Genomic DNA, 20,145 nt, shown 5'->3' with positions numbered 1-20,145 from the left:
CTTTAAAGTCATTAAAATAAATGGGTGGATTTCACGTCCTGCTGAGTCGGGTTCTTGACCCTGAAGTCAGACTGGATCCAACACATCGACGCTGAAGCGACGCCAGCGTCCAGAGGTGATGGCCAACTACGGGAGTTCAGATGATGGAACTACTGAAGCCTTCATTTCATGAACTTCACACATCACTGACCTCCTGGGACGACGTTGTGCTGAGGTGACGCCTCTCAGCCACCACCAGGCCCGGCATGCGGAGGTGCAGCAGGTGAACGGAGCTCCGGTGGAGGCCACTCTTCATCTTCAGCAGTTCTTCATGGTTCTGATCAAAAGTCTGAAATCACAGAGTTTCAAATCAGTTTGACTTCCAAAGAAAACACCACGTGCAGACGACACTCAGGCTCCTCCCCCTCACTGGGCTGTCCAATAGTTTGTAGGCGACGTTGTGCTGCACTTCCTGTTTTAAAGACTGGCAGCCCCAGTCGCCACTTGAAGTACTGCAGCCCCCCCAAAAAAACTGTAAGACACAAAGATAAAGGCTCTTCTTCTTCTTCTTCTTCTTCTTCTTCTTCTTCGTAGTGGATACAAATAAGTGACTGGCACGTTGCCACCTAGGCCCTGTTTGCACTTGGTCATTTCAAGCGTTTTTCGTATTCCGATCGGCACAAATCACACGAAGTAACCAAGTGCAAACACTCCAAATCCGTATTGTCATCCGAATACCCAAACCACCTCGGGGAGGTGGTTTCAATGCTTCGCTTCGCATAGAATAGCATTTGTCACGGACGTGTGAACAGAATGTGATCTCAGTCCACATTAACGACCGCCTACTCCACTCATCTCTCCCGTGTACGTACTTGGTCGGCGCCCCACCTCCCGGCGTCGTCATTATAAAGTTACAAACAAGAAGCCAAAACAAATCATTTTTGTTGGACTCTTTTATTAGGATGCTAATAAATTTCATTCCGCATTAGCGTATTTTGTCAGTGGAGCAGCGGTCGCAGTTTCCCACATATGAGATTGAATGTGCGACATTGCATCCGAAAATAAAGTCGTCACCACTCTGTCCCACCAGTTGTTACTCCTCGTTCGGATCCATACGCACGAGCTGCAGTAGAATTAAAACGAGTGACTTGATATAGTCCGCAAACAGGAAGTTGATTCTTATTCGCTTTCAGGTGAAACTAGCCGTAGTTCTGCGCTTTACTGCCCCTTGTGGTTAAAAATGCACTAATGCGATCACAAGTGGCACACACACACACACACACACACACACACACACACAACATCTCTCTCAGGCTCCTGTGTGAGCACCCAGCCAACGACTCTCAGTTTTCCTACTTTTTCCTTTCACGTGTGTTTTTTTAAAATCGAGGGGTTTGACTCAACACGTCACCGTCTGCACTCACAGTCATGTTCCAAACTGGACGAGGTCTCACTCTGGTCTGGTCTCACCCTGGTTCCGTCCCGTCCAGGAACGAGAGGCTCCTCCCAGCGTTGGATGTTTGGTTGCTGGGAGAAGCCACGCTAACAATAACAGGAAGGGCGTTCACACAAATATCGCTCGCCCGCTCGCTCCGTCCCAGTTGGAGACGACTCTTCACTCTGGATTCTTCTCCTGCTGCATTGCTGTTGGGATGAAATCTTTGTTGGTTGTTTTCCATCAGATATCAGGAAGTGTCCCAGTTTTGGGAAGGAACGCAGTGACGTGAGTGAGGCCATGTGTCTCTGGCCAATCAGGGAGAGCCACGACGACCTGCCCGGATGTTAGCTACCGACTACATAGTCCGGCTCGCAGTCGGCACGCCACTCTACGAGGTTCAGCTCAGCCATGGACAACCTGACACTCTGGAAGCGTGAGTTTCTCCAACTTTTTGCCTTTTATTGTTCGTCTCTGAAGTTTCTCCAGAGGCTCCCAGCGTCACAACCAAGGGCTCCTCTCTCCCAGTGCACCACACAGTGTGTGTGTGTGTGTGTGTGTGTGTGTGTGTGTGTGTGTGTGTGTGTGTGCGCGCGTCAGAAGTGCATTTTTTGAAGCGAACAAACCGCTAATGATGGGTGTGACAGTGTTTAGAACTGTTGTTTGGTGGGTCGCCAGTTGCAGCGGAGCAACGACGCCTCCGCGATGTCCCAGACACACAGACAGTAGGACAGACAGTAGGACAGACAGACGGACAGTAGGACAGACAGACAGACGGACACTAACCTCTCCCTCGTGGCCTCTCTCCAGGGATCTGCCTCCCTGATGAAGGTCACTGCTTGGAGATCTGGAGGTTCCTCGTGGCTCCAGGTGTCATCTTGGTATTTGGCTTCTGCTCCTGGGTCCTCTGGAGGTGTAGGCGTCCCAACTCCCCACCTCCCCTTCCACTGCCTGTCTAGAGAGCACATCATCATCATCATCATCATCATCATCATCATCATCATCATCATCATCATCTCACTTTACATATGGATGGACATGAAAAAAAAACATGATAAAGCCCTTATGACAGTAAAATGGGCTATTTAAAGCCCTTTTTAAAGGTCCATTTTTGGACTACTGTAGTATCTGAAACTGCTGCTGCCTTCCTATGCATATGACACCATTTGATATATGGCAGAATGTGAACTCAATCTGAACCCACTGCTGCCTTCCTCCCAAAAAGGGGAATTATTGTCCATGTATGGTTTTGTTATTACCACTGTTATTTGATTGAAACCAGATGGTCATTAGGGGTGTAACTATGAATGCATACATCCCCCCATATCCTGGATCTTCCTCCTCTTCTTGTTGGGAGGCATAAAAGGTGATGCGAACAAAGCATCATTGGAGTTGCTCACATCTGGCCCAGAGACCTCCACAGGCTTTCCATGGTGCCTGTCTGACTCTTGACTTCTTTGAAATAAACCAGTTTTTATCCAACTAAGTCTGTGTCAGTGAAGACTCCTTCAACATCTACATCACCTGAATCCACCAGAAGAATTCACCACACTACTAAATGAAGGTACAAAATTGCCACATGAGGTACAAGACTGGTCTCTATAAGGTACAAACCACAAGGGTACAAACAAGTACCCAATATCAAGGGTACAAAAACTGTACATTAGAGGGTACCGCCCCAGTGACAAGCCATTGTACCCCTAATGGTACAATTCTGTTCTTTATTTTCTGAGAGTTGTTGGATCGCAGTATTTTCTCGTGGACTACTGCCGATCCGCATGCTCATTGAATGAAGAATTCAATTCAATTACATACCGACCATTTTTGTCCTTTATGACATTTGACTCTTCAAACAATACATTTTTATGTAGGAGGATGGCCACCCCTCTGCTTTTGTGGCTGAAATCAGAGTCTCTGGTTAATGATAGTAAGAAGAAACAAGTCCTTATTTGGCAGGGAGCCAAATGATCCATCTTTTGTTCCAGTGTAACCTGTTGAAACAATGGTGCAAGACATGGCTGAGGTCACAGGTTCCTCTCCCCCCTGCCGTGGATCATAACTTCCCCACCCTGGAAGTGAATGGGTTGTGAAGTTTTATGGCGGTGCAAAGTCAGTTGCTTCTGCTGTCCATCCTCTGGTCCCCCAGGGTCACTAGTTCGTGAGGGATGTGCTTCCTTTTGTTCTTCCTTGAGCTATTTGCATGACTCCTGCAACAATGCCTTTCTCTATGTATAGGTCAGCTAAATGATTTAAACATTTCTATATTAGTCATCATATTATTATAAAAAAACACCTAAACTAATTATATTATTAAACACAAACATCTAAACTAAATATATGATTCCAACAGAGTGTACATACAATACAGTCGGCAATGCTCCACAGTGACCCCTAGGGCTGTGGAGCAGGAAGTGAGAACAGGGCACCTGCTTGTTTTAAGTTCACACTGGGCAACATTTGCAGCCAACAGCAGGACGTGACACACAACCATGTGGTGTTTTTATTTTATTTTTTTTTAAATTAACAAAAATTTATTATTATTTGTTCATCACATCCACGTCACTGACTGTTTTGATGATACATTTGAAGACTGACAACCTTCCTCTCCTGCTTTGCACCAGGGACCAGTTTATTCTACCACAAGTTCTGGTTCTGGCACCACTGAGCTTCCCTGCTGGCCAAAAACCAACAGGAGCAAAGCAACCTAATCAGTGTCTCTGAAGCCCCACCAGGGTGTTTAGAACCATCCAGTACCACCTAGAACCATCTAGAACCTTCCAGAACCACCAGGGTGTTTGGCTCTTTATTGAAGTGACTCTGAAAACACTGCAAACATAGAGGAGATACAGCTGTTTATGACTGACTGACTATTAATATTATTTCTTCAAGTTGGGGGGGGGACCGGATTAAAAGGCTGATCAGGCCACATGTGGCCCCCGGGCCGTAGTTTGGCCATGCATTATCTATGCACCAAGATTCCATTCAGCAAAGCTGCCCTCAATTCCATTCCAGGTTTTAATGAGCACCATCAGGCCACCAGGGGGCGCGACCCAGGTGTCATTGAAGCTGATTCCAGGACTCCACAGTCTGGGACTTTACCGGCTTTACTAATCTGATTTAGGCTGAATCCTGGCTTGATATCAGCCTTGTCTGGCAAACTGGGCCCATTATATGTTCTAATCAGGGTGGGCGGGGCCTGGACGCCACTTTCACTTGACATTGTTGTGAAATGTGCCATCAGTCTTTATTGCACAACAATGTCAAGTGAATGATCCTGTGTTGAATTGAAGCAATAAAGCAACAAGACAATCCAGACAGCAGTGGGAGTGTTTCCCGGCAGTGAACTGGTGCCAGTCAATGAGCTGACGTGACTGATGTCAGGCTGCAGGACCAGCTGCTCACCAGAGGGGGGAGGCAGAGAGTCAGCAGGAACTCAGCCCAAGGTTAAAGGTCTACAAGCTGTTAGCAAAGCAGCTTCATCTGCTGCTCAGTGACAACAAGGAAAGGTGTGTGTGTGTGTGTGTGTGCGCGTACGCAGACACTAGCGAATAGTGTAAAAACACGGTGGATCCGGTTGATTTTCATCATAACACACAATGTGCTGGATTTTGTATTTATATGTGCTGTACTTTACTGTGAAACATCAACGTGACGCATCGGCTTCAACGCTGTTCAGGTCGGCCGTCAAACAAAAACAGATTTCACTTTGAATCTCAAACTATGATGAACAAAATGCATCTATACTTTAAATACCTGCATTTTGCATGATGCCAGCAGTTCGCGTTATTTATTTATTTATTTTTTTATTTTTTTACACACATCGATACTTCCAGACACTGTCCCAACAGTGTCTGGAAGTATCGATGTTTTGTTTCATTGTTGTTTTCTTTAAAAACTCGCGAAAACTACCTGGGTTGTCGCGCGATCTTGCAATCCTCGCGTGAACCGATCAAGACGCTCTGCTCGTAAAACACGTCCTGTGTGGGAGGGTGCTGGAGCGTGAGCAGAGCGTCAACGCGGTCGCTCTATCGCGTAGATGAAGTGAGACAGTGTTCAGGAGTCCGGCGGTGCTGTAGAATCAAGCACTGATGGAACGTAATCGAACACCTTCCGAACCGTGGTAGAGAACCTCCGGTGGATTTCAACTCGCGTTGGTAACATATTTCTAGCGGTATCATTCTGTTTTTTATTTGTTACAAACAAGTTTTAGAGTTACTGTGAACGCAGTTAATAAAGTCTGACGGACTTATCTCTGATTCTTTTGTTTCGCTTAATGCGCCTTATAATGCGGTGCGCCTTATATATGGAAAAAGTTTTAAAATATGTCATTCATTGAAGGTGCGCCTTATAATGCGGTGCGCCTTATAGTGCGGAAAATACGGTATGTCAACTTCTGTCTTGTAGTGGTTAATGCCCCTACCTTTCATGTGAAAATCAAATGACCACCACTGTAGTGGTTAGTGATCAGATTTCCGCAGGCTGAGTTCTGTTTTTTCAGGTTTTACTTTAATGTATTAGAGCAGGGGTCACCAACCTTTTGGAAACTGTGAGGTTGGGCTTAAAATTCTTGCAAAATTCAGTTTATGATTTGAGAGTACTTTTCTGCAGCTCTGTCTAAGGTGAGTTTAATGAGAGAGTAGGACCATGGTGGGGAGAGGTATTTTGGTGATGGCAGAAGCAAGCAGGCAGGCAGATTTGTGTTGTCTAGCAGGGTTAATGGAGGAGGGTTGCAGAATGGCAGGCACAAAGTAAAGGGTTGCAGGGAGGTACAGCAAGCAGACAGCCTGAGACACATGAAAAGTTAGGCAAATCACAAATAGCGCAAATCATTATATCATTATTATTATTATTATTATTATTATTATTATTACACACTACAACCACTATAAACACTGAAGATAGTTGCATTTTCTCACTGTTTGCATTCATCAGATATTAAAATATAGCTATTATTAGCTATAAACATTAACTCTTTCTACTACTAATTGTACTAATGTACTTTCAATTATTTGAACTAAAATATAAAACAAAAAAGGATTGAGTTTAACTCTATTCTAATATTCAACATTTTATAAAGGCGATTAATGAGTTGAAAGACTTTTTCAGTACATATGATAACACATTTAATATGGAATTTTTCATTTTCGTTTTTAGAATTAAATTTTTATTTTTAAAATTCTGATAAACGCTGCCGGTGGAAGGACAGAATCACCGGAAACGAAATACGAAGACCCGTGGGCCGCAGTGTTGGCCCACGGGTCCTTTTACATTATCCGTTTTGGCCCCCGATGAAAAATGTTTGGACACCCCTGATCAACGCGATCTAAGGGCGATGACGTCAGCAGACAGCAGATTGCCGGAGCCCGTTTGGTCCGTAGAGAAGGGACAAAATGCCGATCGGTTGCGCGATGTCCCGCGTTCAAAAAACAGAGTGACAACGCTCTAATTTTAGTAGAAAAGAGACCTAACAAAAATTTACCAACAGCAGATTAAAAGCATATTGAAATGTAACTTCAAAATAAAACCAAATTCAAACAATGTCTTAAACGCAGCACAATTATTATTATTATTATTGTTATTATTATTATTATTATTATTATTATTATTAGTATTATTATTATTATAGTTGTTGTTCATTTAGAAAGTAAATCCTGCGTACCTTTGTTCAAAAAAAGAGCACAAAGTTTTAAATGTTACACTTACGGCAGTCTCCCATCCAAGTACAAACTAGGGCCGACCGTGCTTAGCTTCCGAGATCAGACGAGATCAGGCGTTCTCAGGGTGGTATGGCCGTAAGCGAGAGACACTGTTGCAAACAGGCCTTATAAAACCTGCAGCATGGAGGAAGTGCACCTTGCCATGAAGCCGTGCATGCAGGGTTCATTTATTTATTCATTTAGTTAGTTAGTTAGTTTAAATTAACCCGCAGCAAAAAAACAGTTTGTCTTTTGATTTCCTCACAAAGTTGGACGTGGAAACAGCACCCCCTGCCAGGACAAAAAGCTTACGGCACCTGGGATTCCAAGGCGGTCTCCCATCCAAATACGAACCAGGCCTGACCCTGCTGAGCTTCCAAGATCAGACAAGATCGGGCGTTCTCAAGGTGGTATGGCCGGAAGCCAGAGACGCTGTTGCAAACAGGCCTTATAAAACCGGCAGCATGGAAGAAGGGCACCTTGCCATGAAGCCCACGTCTTCCACAGTCATGCCGCGCTGGCTCACGGCGCTCGCCACGTGTTCACAGCCAAAGGCATGCCAGAAAGAAAAGCAATATTTGATATTTGGTTGAATGAGAAAGAAATCTGTCCCAACCTCATGTCTCCCAAATAACAGATGGACGCAAGAGCTTTGTGTACAATTGAAACGGAGCCACGGAAACTTGGCCAGCAGCCTGATGAACGCAGCCAAGTGAGAAGCTGAACTTCAGTCAGAAAGCCTCTCAAGACAACATGTCAGGATTCAAGAAGCCATCTGATCACCGGCATTGGCCACGCTGGACGGACAGCATTTCTTACTGGCGTACGAGAGAACGTACTCTTGCTTTTCAACATTTGATCAGGGGAGAGCGCGAACGCAGTCCCCCACTACCAGAAATTATGCAGTCGAGATTCCCACATTTGGGGAATTCGCAGGGGTCAGCACAACCGGAGTGCAATGGTCGCGCCTCGCCCTGGGTGAACCACCTTCTTGATCATGGTATCTCCCCTGCCAGGTAAGTATGAGTTGTCCATGGCTGACATGACCACGTCTTCCACAGTCATGCCGCGCTGGCTCACGGCGCTCGCCACGTGTTCACAGCCAAAGGCATGTCAGAAAGAAAAGCAATAGTTGATATTTGGTTGAATGAGAAAGAAATCTGTCCCAACCTCATGTCTCCCAAATAACAGATTTGGACGTGAGCAATCCTTTTTCCACACTTCACTGCTGCGTGACCACAACAAAAGGGAATTTGGAAAACCACTCATTTCATCTCATTTACCTCCAAAATGATCAACAACTAAACCACCAGAGAAAATGTGGCAAAAAGAGCTCCATTTGAAATCTGCGATGTGCGATTCCAGTGGGAAACTCAGAGAAAAGAAGAACATTCTGAATCATCAAGGGGAAAAACAAAATAAATAACCACTGAACTAATTCATGTTATGTCATGTTATGCTTTTGTTGTTGTGAGTCTTTATAATGTGCACATTTGTTTTGGAAGCTTCTTTTTCATTGTCAGTTGATTGCACAAGATTGATTGAATTTACACTGTCAACCAAAATCAACTATTCAATCATTCATGTTGATGATGATGGAAGCAGTAACTTCTCACTCTGCTCTCCTTCATTCAGTGTTCAACTCTTAGAGCTTCAGTGTGCAGTGGTGTCTTCAGCTCTGCAGTCCAGCCCCTCCCACCTCACACTGCTGGACCTGAATACCATCCTGGAGGATCCTGGAGTGAAGCTGCTCTGTGCTGGACTGCAGAGTCCAAACTGCAGACTGGAAGTTCTCAGGTCAGTTCCTGCTTTCTACTGGTGGACAGTGTGTGTCAGCAGATGACAACTGGTGTGTAACGCTGCTCAGTGTGAAGACTTTGAAGCAGATATTAAAGACTCATCTAGACAAAGTGGATGTTGTTTTCATGTCAACAATCTGCAGCCAGAAAAGACTTTGGATGGTGGAAGAAAGCGTGGAAAATGTCTCCAGTCACTTTGGCGCTCAATGGAAGTTGTTGATTGGTGATGAAGGTCACATGACTGAGCAGAAGATCCTGTGAAGAAATATTAGAGGCAGATTAATAGTGCAGCAGTATTTCTTCATCTTGTCCTTTGAATGTGTTTGACTTGTAATGAGACTCTGATGACTGAAAACAGCCACAAGCACACAAAGGACTCACTGATTATTTTCCATCTTCACTGCTGATTGGCTGCACGCTGACTGACACTGTTGTTGTTGTGTTGACAACACACTGGCACAATGACTGGTTTGAGGGAATGGCTCAGTGATCCCAACAGCTGCACATCCGGATCATCAACAGGGAGAAATGACTCTGAATATGACATTTACACATGGAAGAAATCAAATATTGATTCTTTATTCAGGTTGAGAAACTGTCTCTCCAACTGATCTTCCCAACCAGCTGCCTACAAACATGGCGGTGCAAGATGGCCACGACCTTTGACCTTCTGTATGTTTAGATAAAGAACCGTTCTAACGGCAGGAAAACCAGAGGACTTTTATTTTCTACTAATCAAAGACTTCAAACTATATTGATGGTTGTATATGAATCTTTCAGAAATAAATCTGGACTGACTTTCCACACACAACCTTTGTGGCAAAATTAATCAATGAATTCCAACATTTTGAACAGCTGATCAGTGGTCACATGACTAAACAGGTTGATATAAAATATTTTATCGTGGTGATTCATTATTTTACTATGTTTGTGCTTTTGTTTGGTTTAATGGACATTACAGTGTTATAGACATATTTTTTTTATTTGAGATCGTGTTTAAAACTCCACTCACACCATCTATTCTCTATTTCGGTTGAAGAACTGCAGGTTGTCAGAGCTCAGCTGTGATTGGCTGCTCTCAGCTCTGAAGTCCAACCCCTCCCATCTCAGACATCTGGACCTGAGTTTACAACCAGCTGCAGGACTGTAAACTGGAGACTCTGAGGTCAGTTCACCCTCTTCACTCTACAACTTCTAGTTATTGCTGTCATGATTTTCACTTGACTGGGCCCTGTTGCAGGAAACTAGGATGAGGGATTAAGCCGGGATATCTTGGTTATCCTGGATCAATGGATGTGTGCTCTGGTTGCACAACAGTGGGATAGGTGGAAGTGAGATATGTTCTGCTAGAAGTTACCATGGAGATTTATTGTGTGGAGTGAGATGCTCCAGACCAGGCTGAGTTCCAGGATCTATTTCATCCTTGTCTCAGTCAACAGTCACCACCAGTGGAAAGCAGTGCTTCTTCCACTCAACACTGCACATTGTTATCACATTCACCTCCAGCCACTGTCATTATTTCAAGCTTTGGAATCATTTCATTTCAATCATGATAAAGAAATGAGTTGAGATAATGTTGCAATCATTGGATCATTTCTAACATGACTTCTACTTTGCCATGCATCCTATATAAAAATACACATCCCATAGAAGCATGAAGACACTTCAAAGAGTAACATGAGCTTGTTGTTGTGGCAGTGGACGGTCCTGTCACTATGCCTCCAGTTGATCATGCGCCCTGGCTGCTTGGCCAAGGGAAGGTCCCTTTGGCTGAATGCTTGGTGCGCATGACTATGACCTGGGAGTCTGGGGTTCCAAGCCCGCCCAGGCCGTCTGCGCCGGCCCACATTGAGTGTCTGAATCCCCGTCCCAGGCGCAAATCCTCATGGAGGCTTATGAGGAGGTCAAAGATGGCCAATCTGTCAATCCCAGCTCCAGAACGGGGGGTCTATGGAAGGAAGCCGCGTGCGCGCACTGATCCAGGATAGCTTTCACCTGGCTTGATGAATCCGTGTTTTCTCATCCTGGATGGCTTTTAGTGCAACCCATGAAGCCTGGACACACGTGTTGTGGATTGGTTGAACGCTGAAGGCTTAGTGACGCAATCCTACTTTGGTGCCAGACAGCAAAATTATCAAGAGCCAGTAATGGACTCCACATTGCAGCACTCGTTCGCTTGCCCTCCCTCTCCCATTTTATTTTGTAGTGTCAGATTCTGAAGTCAACATTTCACTTTGATTTTCAGAGTGATGACACCCTGGGAAAAACTCTCCATTATAAACTCTCCATTTATTCTCTATTCAGGTTGATTGACTGCAGTTTGTCAGAGCTCAGCTGTGATTGGCTGCTCTCTGCTCTGAAGTCCAACCCCTCCCACCTCAGACACCTGGACCTGAGTCTGAACAAGCTGCAGGATTCAGCAGTGAAGCCACTGATGGATCTTGTCCATAGCAGAGACTATCAACTGGAGAGTGAGGTCAGTACTGGTTTGGAAGCAGTGGATGATGGTTCCAGCACCAAAGCCAGTTGATCCCACAGCAGAGGTCCAGTGTTCCCAGTCACAGTGAGAGGAGGATGGTGACGTCCAGCTGCTCCTCATTCATCCAACATCTGCTGCCAAACTGCTTCTTCTCTCAGTTCACCACTCAATTATTGATCAGTTCATCTTCACCAGGCCTCAGTATCAGTCCAACACTCCATGGTCACATGACCTTCATATGTTCCACACTTGACATGTGACTGAGAGTCTGCTTCTTCTCACCAGTCACTGCATCATCTCCATCAACAGTCCACGTCTCTGTGATGATGCGTTCAAGGACCGTGAGTCCTGACTCCTGCTGTCTCTTCTTCTCTCTACAGGTGGTGGTGGTATTGAGGGAGGATGAGGAGAGTGAAGAGGAGAGCTCCATCTAGTTGTGGCTGACAGAACTACAACAAGTGGAGCTAAACGGCAAACTGTCGACCTGACGCCAGTGGGGTCAAAGCTGCTGTGGTTACTGGGAGACGTCCCAGAAGCCACTGGTGGAGCTGAATCATCAGTGGAAGAAGCAGGACTTGGAGCAGCTGCTCAGTGAAGGCAGCAGCAACACAACCACTGGTTCTGCTCTCATCATCCACGGCTGGAACATCTCATTATGAAGGTTTCACACATCAACACACTGATCTGCTCTCTTCAGAGTTCTCCATCCAACTCCACCTGGTTTCTCATGTGAAGCACAACAATGAATTTGTCAAAGTCTGACAGCGTTGTGAAGGTTGTGTAGTTATCACACCTTTATTTTAGGGTGAAAAAATTGTTTCATATGAGATTTTACTTCTGTTTTATGATAATAAATCAATCAATCAGATAAAAGATGTTGTTTTGTGACTGGAACTCCAATGATTGAATTATAAATGAGACAAAAGAAGTTTCCCTCAAAATAATTCCTGGTTTTGATCCTTGCCAGATGTTTCTGTGGAGATTTCAGAAGGACATCAATGAATCAGGAAACCAGATCATTTGTTTTGCTCTTCTCCCTCTCTGCTGTTTTCTAGCAAGACTTTGTTTCATTTGTCAAAACACTCATTCAAATTTTTCTCCCACTTTTATAAAATTGTCTGTTTGCTTCTCATATCCTGCTAGCCAATCAGAGAGCGTTACGTCATCAACCTAATTCTCTTCCTAGCAAAATGTTTTCACTCATTCTTTCTTTGTTTTTAAAACTGAGCTCAAACACTTTATTTCAATGAGTCAATATTCTGAAAATAAAAAGCATCACAATCACTGACCTGTGTGACCTTGACCTCAACTGACCTTTCATCCCTGCCTGTACATTTTCTTCTGTTCATGTTTTTGTTGTGTTAAAATTGGATCATACTCTTTATGCTTGTTGAAAGATATTGGGACATGAGGGCTGTGTCTCAATTCAGGGTCTGCATCCGTGGAAAGCTGCATGTGAAGGCCAGTTGCGTCATAACACTGTCTGAAGGCTTGTCCCAATTCCCAACAATCCGAAGGACGCTCCAAATGCACCCTCGAAATGCGTCCTACTGTTAGCCGATTCCAAGGCTGCACCGCTACTATCCTTTGCGTCCTTCTGTATCCCATGATGCTTTGTGTGCTGCTGCAAAGCATCCTGGGATCCTGGGAAGTCAGCTGAAATTAGCGCCATCTGCTGGCAAAGACACAATGTATAATTTTAAGTATTGAAATTTCACTTAAAATATTCAGTTTTTAACGTAGGGTTTTTACTTATTTGATCATCCAACGGCATCATTAGATGGCGAACCAATGGTTTGCTTGGTACTATAAAAACGTCACTTCCGGGGTTGGCCAGCTGGAGGGAACGGCGGTGACGAAATGAGGAAATACGCCGAAGGCGAGACCGTCCCATGTGGTTACCGGGGAGGCGGGTTTAGGTTGGTCCTTCTAGGGCAGGTCCTTCGGAGGACGCTTCCTTCAGACTTAGGACGCTTCCTTGGAAGGATGCAGACCCTGAATTGAGACACAGCCTAGCATCTATCTGCGGTCAGGTAGCACCTGACACAGACGCCTCTCGGCTGCCCCCCTAGTGTCCAACTGGAGTTCCTGCAGCTACCAACAGCAGCTCTTGAGCCTGTAGCTGTTTTCACTAGGAGCACAGTGGCGCCCCCCTAATGTGAAGGATACAAGCCGAAGATCTAGGGGGTGCCACTGTAAATAGACTTGCATGGATGCTCCTCCACATGCTTCAGTTGACAAAAGTCAGGCCCACTTATTTTCAGTTGACACTCTTCAACATTGACATTCACTCAATAACATCTGCAGCCAACAGCAGATACATTGACACTGACTGGTGTTACACACCCCATTGTGCTATGTTGCTATTTCAGTAAATCACTATTATTGGTTCATCCAATCAGATCTTCTCCTGGCTTTTTGAGTCCAGTCGTGGCACATGGGGGCTCGTCCATTAGCACAGCATGTGCAAGTTTCAATTTGGAACAGTCAAGATGTGACTGGGCTGGCTGGATTGAACAAATTCTTAAAATCCTCTTCTGAAGGATTATTGGACAGGTATACAAAAGAGCAGTTATTGAAAATGGCAGTTTTATGACATTGAGATTTGTGATAAACGATACTGTGAAAAGTGCTTTGAAAGCTAAGAGTTAGACAGAATTCATGATCAAGAGAAAGACACCAAACAAAGTGCTGGCAGGGACTCAGGGTGTGAGATAAAGGGGATCCAGGGGGGCCACAACAGGACCCCCTTGGACCACCCTGGACCCATCACACCTCCTGAATGCCTCACTGCAACATTTCAGGGGGTCAGGGTTTGGGTTACATACACGCACTGTCATTGATGGTCACTACAAGTTCATTAAAATCACCATATTTTTTCTTCTATTTTCACTTTTTGTATTACTTTTTGACTGCTGCAACAGTCCAGTTTTCCAATTTGGGATCAATAAAGTTCAATTTAATCGAATCTAATCTAATCAAATATTCAACTGTAAGTCATTAAATGTGCATATTGGGACTTAGGAAACACACGAAGGTACAGAGAGAGACAGTAGCAGTGTACCAGCAGCAGTCAGCCAGCCAGCAGCAGCAGTGTACCAGCAGCAGTCAGTCATTCAGTCATGTAGTGGGGGAAAGTTAATTGATTAATTTAATCGATCAAACTCACGAAGGAGTGGAAACGGACATCAAAAAGAAATTAATAATTTTAATGTTTATAATATTTAATATGATTTGATCGGGGCACCACCTGCTTTTTGGTTGTTGACGTCAGCAGGAAACGCCAGAATTAGTCTCAATACCATCTCCTTAACAGGGAGTTCTTGACGATACGCAGGGATTTGAACCACACTTTAATAAGTCAGTCAAACAATGACATCAGGCTTAATGTGCATTTATTTGTGTAACAATAGATGGTTCACACAGAACAGCATGACATGAATGTGATCATAAAGACACAATCAGCAACGAACTGTGTGAGTGTTGTGTGTGCGTGCGTGCGTGTGTGTGTGTGTGTGTGTGTGTGTGTGTGTGAGAGAGAGAGAAATTAAATAAAACCTAAACTTAAGCTAAAAGTAACAAAATAAAAGAAGAAATATAAAAGAGTTTTGTTTGTCTACTAGACTTGTTGTGGCTAAGTCTAGCAAAAAAAAATGGGCAGTTATTGGTTACACTGATACGACAACCAGACTCTTGACAGTGAGCAAGTGATGAGGGCTTACGTTGGATGAGCTTCTTCCAAGGTGGTCCTGGGAGTTTGTACTGTACCGTTCGGGTCCGGTACTGCGCAGGAAGCTTGGATTAGCAACACCGACCGTCGAGGTGGAACTGCCCGTTCTGCTCTGTCCTGCAGGTGGCTTCACTGGCGTTTTGGCATCAGAGTAGTCTTTCTTCGTAACCAGTTGTAATGTTGGTGATCAAACGAATTACACGGATACGAGGAAGGAAAAACTACTTGGCTGGTCCAAAAAGAAAAATCACAAAAATCACAATCTCAGGGCTGAGGATGAGCCAGTTGAGATTGGGCAAAAGTTAAAATAAAAAATAATGGTCACTAGATCAGGCTGAATTGTTTCTGCTACTGTCTTAAATTGGCCTTTTGCCAGAAATTAGGAAAAATGAAGTTGACAAAAAAATTTGAATAAAGAAAAATGACAAAGACAAAAACACTAGACAAGACGACAGCACTGAAGCAGTGGAGCTGCCGGCCACAAGAGAAGAATTAACCAGTCCATTGAAACCATTTGTTTGGTCTCAGTGAGTGGCAACAGTTTTTTTGAGGATCTTAAGTTCCTTCTCAGCTGTAACCCTGTCGTGTCTGCTCCAAATTTTTCCTCATTGGCTAGAAGCCCCAAATCTGGTGTGGGCGCTTCTTTGGGGCTCCTGATGAAAAAGCAACTGGCCCCATCTCTCTAGGACAAAGTTGAAATTTCACCCCATAGACTTGCATTGAATTGGGGTTGGCGATAAGTATTACATGTTACATGTCCAGAGGCTCCTTTCTTTGTTTTTCTCTTCTTTTCTCCCTATGTCCTCAAGGAAATACAAGATTGACGCCACCTAGAGGCCACGGGGCGAGCTGGGGAATGCAGAAAGGCAGGTGACGCTTGTGATCAAGAAGATTAGCTGCCACCTGTGGACTCCGAGGGGAGCTCTAGAATTGGCTCATTCAACCGACCAACCAGCCAATCAGCTGCGGCGTCACAGTTTAAAGACCCTCCTCCTTCTTTGTTCTCTCTCTCACTTTGACTTCTGCACTGGACAGCCAGGTTTGTGGCGGGAAGGTTGGAACAAGGTAAGGACGGGATACCCCATACATTCATGCACGTAGAGTCACTAAGTCTTAAACTCACCAGGTTTGTATTGCTTATCGCTAACCTTAATGCCATACAAGTCTATGAGGGTCAAAGGTCAACTTTGTCCGAGAGACATGGGGCCACTTTCAGGTTCATCAGGATCCCCGACGACACACCCAGGCCAAATTTGGGGCTTCTAGCCCATGAGGAAACCCAAAACCCTCACTCTAATTCCAGCCTTACCGCTAACCCTAATGCCATACAAGTCTATGAGGGTCAAAGGTCAACTTTGTCCGAGAGACATGGAGCCACTTTCAGGCTCATCGAGATCCCCAAGGACACACCCATGCCAAATGTGGGGCTTCTAGCCCATGAGGAACCCCGAAACACTCACCCTAATTCCAGCAGTAGCCCTAACCCTAACCCTAATTCCGTCCTTATCGCTAACCCTAATGCAATGCAAGTCTATGAAGGTCAAAGGTCAACTTTGTCTGAGAGACATAAAGTGTTTTTTCATGAATCATTCAGTCCCTAAGCAGCTGAGACTGGGAGGTTGTGGGTTCCATCCCCGCCTGGCTCACACCAAGACTGTCAAAATGCTCCCATTGTCTCCCTGCTTCAGTCTTCAGGGTTGGAACTGGGGGGTTGAATCAGCCAGTGATTCCCAGGCGCAGTACCGCTGCTGCCTACCGCGCCCTCAGGGGATGATGGTCAAATGCTGAAGACACATTTCACATCTTCGGGGTTGTGACAATCACTGGGACTTTGACTTGACTTTAAAAATCACATTCTTTATCGTTTGAGAGAAAAGGTTCTAACAGACGCTCATGTTACTTAACCTCTGACCTCCAACCCCTCTCGCTCTGAAATTTCACCCCAGAAAGGAGTGCTCTGGGTGGACACGCCCCTCCAGTAACAGCCCTTAGCCTCCGTGGTGCTAACTTAGCTTGTGGTGCTGGACCTTTCTGAGGGTTGTTGAAAATGTTGCTGCTCTTTAAAGCCTGGCAGTCGCTGAGAATAATAAAGTGTTTCAGTCAGGAGGAGGAACGTCAGTGGAAAATCTGACCTTGAAAATGACCTTTCACATATACACAAGCGTGTTTTTTGTGAAAGAGGTGTAGTCAGAGGGGCGAGGGGCCTTTTTGGAGGAGCCTTGACAAATAAACCAGACAAGCTTTGACGTTGGAGGTGGAAATCTGCCACACCAACACTCACGATGGCTCCTGACATCAGTCAGAAGATCAGAGGCACAGGGAGGCTCAGGGCCCGACAGAGAAGTTTCCAACAAAATGTGGGACCATTTGTAGATGACTCCAAAAATAACTATGATAGGAATACAGTACATTAGTAGCCCCCACCCCCTGCTCTCTCTTGTGTCTCTCTAAATGTCCCATCACCATACACTGCTGATGAAAAACAAGATATAACTGCAACTCCATGTATATGTACTGTATTAGATTGTGTACCAAATTCTGTATTCAAATTTAGAAATGTTTTTTTGTTGCTACACTGTGATGTGTTTTTAGCCCACTAAGCCCACTACTATCAACTGGAGAGTGTGAGGTCAGTACTGGTTTGGAACCAGTGGATGATGGTTCCAGCACCAAAGCCAGTTGATCCCACAGCAGAGGTCCAGTGTTCCCAGTCACAGTGTGAGAGGAGGATGGTGACATCCAGCTGCTCCTCATTCATCCAACATCTGCTGCCAAACTGCTTCTTCTCTCAGTTCACCACTCAATTATTGATCAGTTCATCTTCATCAGGCCTCAGTATCAGTCCAACACTCCATGGTCACATGACCTTCTGATGTTCCACACTTGACATGTGACTGAGAGTCTGCTTCTTCTCACCAGTCACTCCATCATCTCCATCAACAGTTAACGTCTCTGTGATGATTTGTTCAAGGACCGTGAGTCCTGACTCCTGCTGTCTCTTCTTCTCTCTACAGGTGGAGGTGAGAGAGGATGAGGAGGAGAGTGAAGATGAGAGCTCCATCTAGTGGTGGCTGACAGAACTACAACTAGTGGAGCTAAACAGCAAAATGCAAACACACCAGTGTTGTTTTCGTTGACGATGACGCCCCTTTTTTTGAGATGAAGACGTGACGTTGACGAGCCGAACATAAGTATTTGATGACTAAATTGTGACGAGACGAATGTGCGTTTTCGTTGACGAGACTAGACGAAAACGTTTGTGTTGCACGTAGGGTTGCCACCTCCGAGAGTTTCAAATCCGGGACATCTCGGGGGTGGCGGGGTTCCGATTTCTCAAGTCTGCCGACGACGGGGGGCGTAGGCGTCCCCGAAATATACGGGACAAAGTGAAGTGCGTCCCGTATCAGTTCATTACGGGACAGGTTTTTTAGTTGCCAAATATGGGACAATCGCGTATTTTACGGAAGGGTTGGAAACCCTATCAAGACCACAGACGGAAATCAAATGAGGTTTTGTCATTTCCCTAAAAAGAGTGACAAATTGTGTCCCGGGAGAGATTTTATTTTTCCCGGGACAGGTGGTGAAAAAAAGTTGCTTCTGAGCTTGTTGGTTGCTCCTGGTTGGTTGCACCTGGTTGGTTGCACCTGGTTGGTTCAACAATTTTCTGAATAAAGTTCTTGACAAACTTATTCCTTGTATTGTTTTTACTCCCTTCAGTCTCCAGCAGGCCTCCTCAGTCAAAAGAACCAAAAAAATCCACCAAACATCGACGGTCCAATCACAGTTCAGCATGACACGGAGTGGTAGAAAGCAAAATCTCATCATGTCTGAAAAAACTGGAAAAAACACAACAGACCATGAACACAGTGTGTTGTGTTTTGGGTGGCACAGAATCAGTCTCTGTGGCCAGTGGCATGTGAGACTGGATCAGTCACGAGAAGAAGGTTCATTAACACACAGTCCATCTGAAAATATAGATGAGGAAATAAATGGATTTCAACAGACACTGTAAACTTCCTGCTCCGTCACTTCCTGTCATCTTTCACCAGACCACAGAGACTCTTTCCACTGACTGATACAATACAGACATAGAAAATATACACAACATAGAATGTCCATTTTTTTCCTTCTCATCTCCAAAAAAATACTTTATTTTGCCCAGATTGCATGGTAACCAATATCTTGCCACAGTTTAGCATGAGACAGAGCTATTCCAAGCAAAATCCAAAGAAGAAGAAGAAGAAGAAGAAGCATTTATTAATCCCACATTGGGGAAATTTGCAGTTTTCCTTTTTTTTTTTCTGGGACAATTTTTTTTTCTCAAAGTCCTTGAATGAGCCTGAAACTGAGGTCAATGAGCATCCTGTCATGGTTGAGACAGAGTGGAAGGATGCAAACCAAGACTTCCAAAGGACCAATGCACCATCAGACGGTTTAAAGAGCGGTCAGGTAGCTCACTGCATCAGAGGAAGAGCTTTGAATGTCAAGGTTGGTGGTTCAAGACCCGGCACAGACAAGCTAGTGTTTTCAAATCAAGAGGAGCAATTTGTCATCAGAATTGAAGCATCCAGTAGTCAGAGACATTTTGCTTTTCATGCTGAGCAACATGAAAACTCTGAAGTCACTTCTACTGCTCTTTCAAGGCCGTTGGAGCTCAAAATGGATCTGTAGCTGTTGTTGGGACTCCAACCTCCAACCACAGAAACTATCAGTCAGCACTCTTCCATCCTGAGCCATCAGCTGACTCTTGAAGTACATCCACTGCTACATTTATCCTTCGTTTTGGAGCCATTGGCCTTCAAAATGGATCTCAGGCCATGGTGGGTCTTGATCCAAAAACCTTGTGATTCACAGTCCATCGTCTTTTCAACTGAGCCGTCTGTTCTCTGGCTGATAGGATGCAGCTCCTGGAGAACTGATTTAAGCTCTTCTCTGAACTTCTGAAAAAAATCTATATATGATGTTGTTTTTTTCCAAGTACAAAGAATTTTAAATACTTTAATAAAATACTGTAGTCAGTCCAAAAA

General features: G+C 44.7%; 1 protein-coding gene, 1 non-coding gene and 1 pseudogene across 2 annotated transcripts in view; 1 reads left to right on the top strand and 2 right to left on the bottom strand.

Annotated features, from left to right (window-relative positions):
• Window positions 1-18,807, top strand: part of LOC142892774 (ribonuclease inhibitor-like) — a 94,850-nt gene extending 76,043 nt beyond the window's left edge. Inside the window, exon 5 of the transcript XR_012927483.1 lies at window positions 18,710-18,807. The gene's annotated coding sequence lies outside the window, so the exon portion shown is untranslated. The remainder of the gene's footprint in view (window positions 1-18,709) is intronic.
• On the bottom strand, window positions 7,416-7,534 carry LOC142892787 (5S ribosomal RNA; annotated as a pseudogene).
• On the bottom strand, window positions 7,971-8,134 carry LOC142892896 (U1 spliceosomal RNA). The gene has a single exon (XR_012927594.1). It is a non-coding gene; the product is annotated as a U1 spliceosomal RNA (small nuclear RNA).
• Window positions 18,808-20,145: the final 1,338 nt, after the last annotated feature.

This window comes from Nelusetta ayraudi, unplaced genomic scaffold (genome assembly GCF_046127955.1).
Source record: "Nelusetta ayraudi isolate G7.1 ecotype Tasmania unplaced genomic scaffold, CSIRO-AGI_Nayr_v1 ptg000039l, whole genome shotgun sequence".
Classification (NCBI taxonomy): Eukaryota; Metazoa; Chordata; class Actinopteri; order Tetraodontiformes; family Monacanthidae; genus Nelusetta; species Nelusetta ayraudi.
This window is presented reverse-complemented; position numbering and strand designations above follow the sequence as displayed.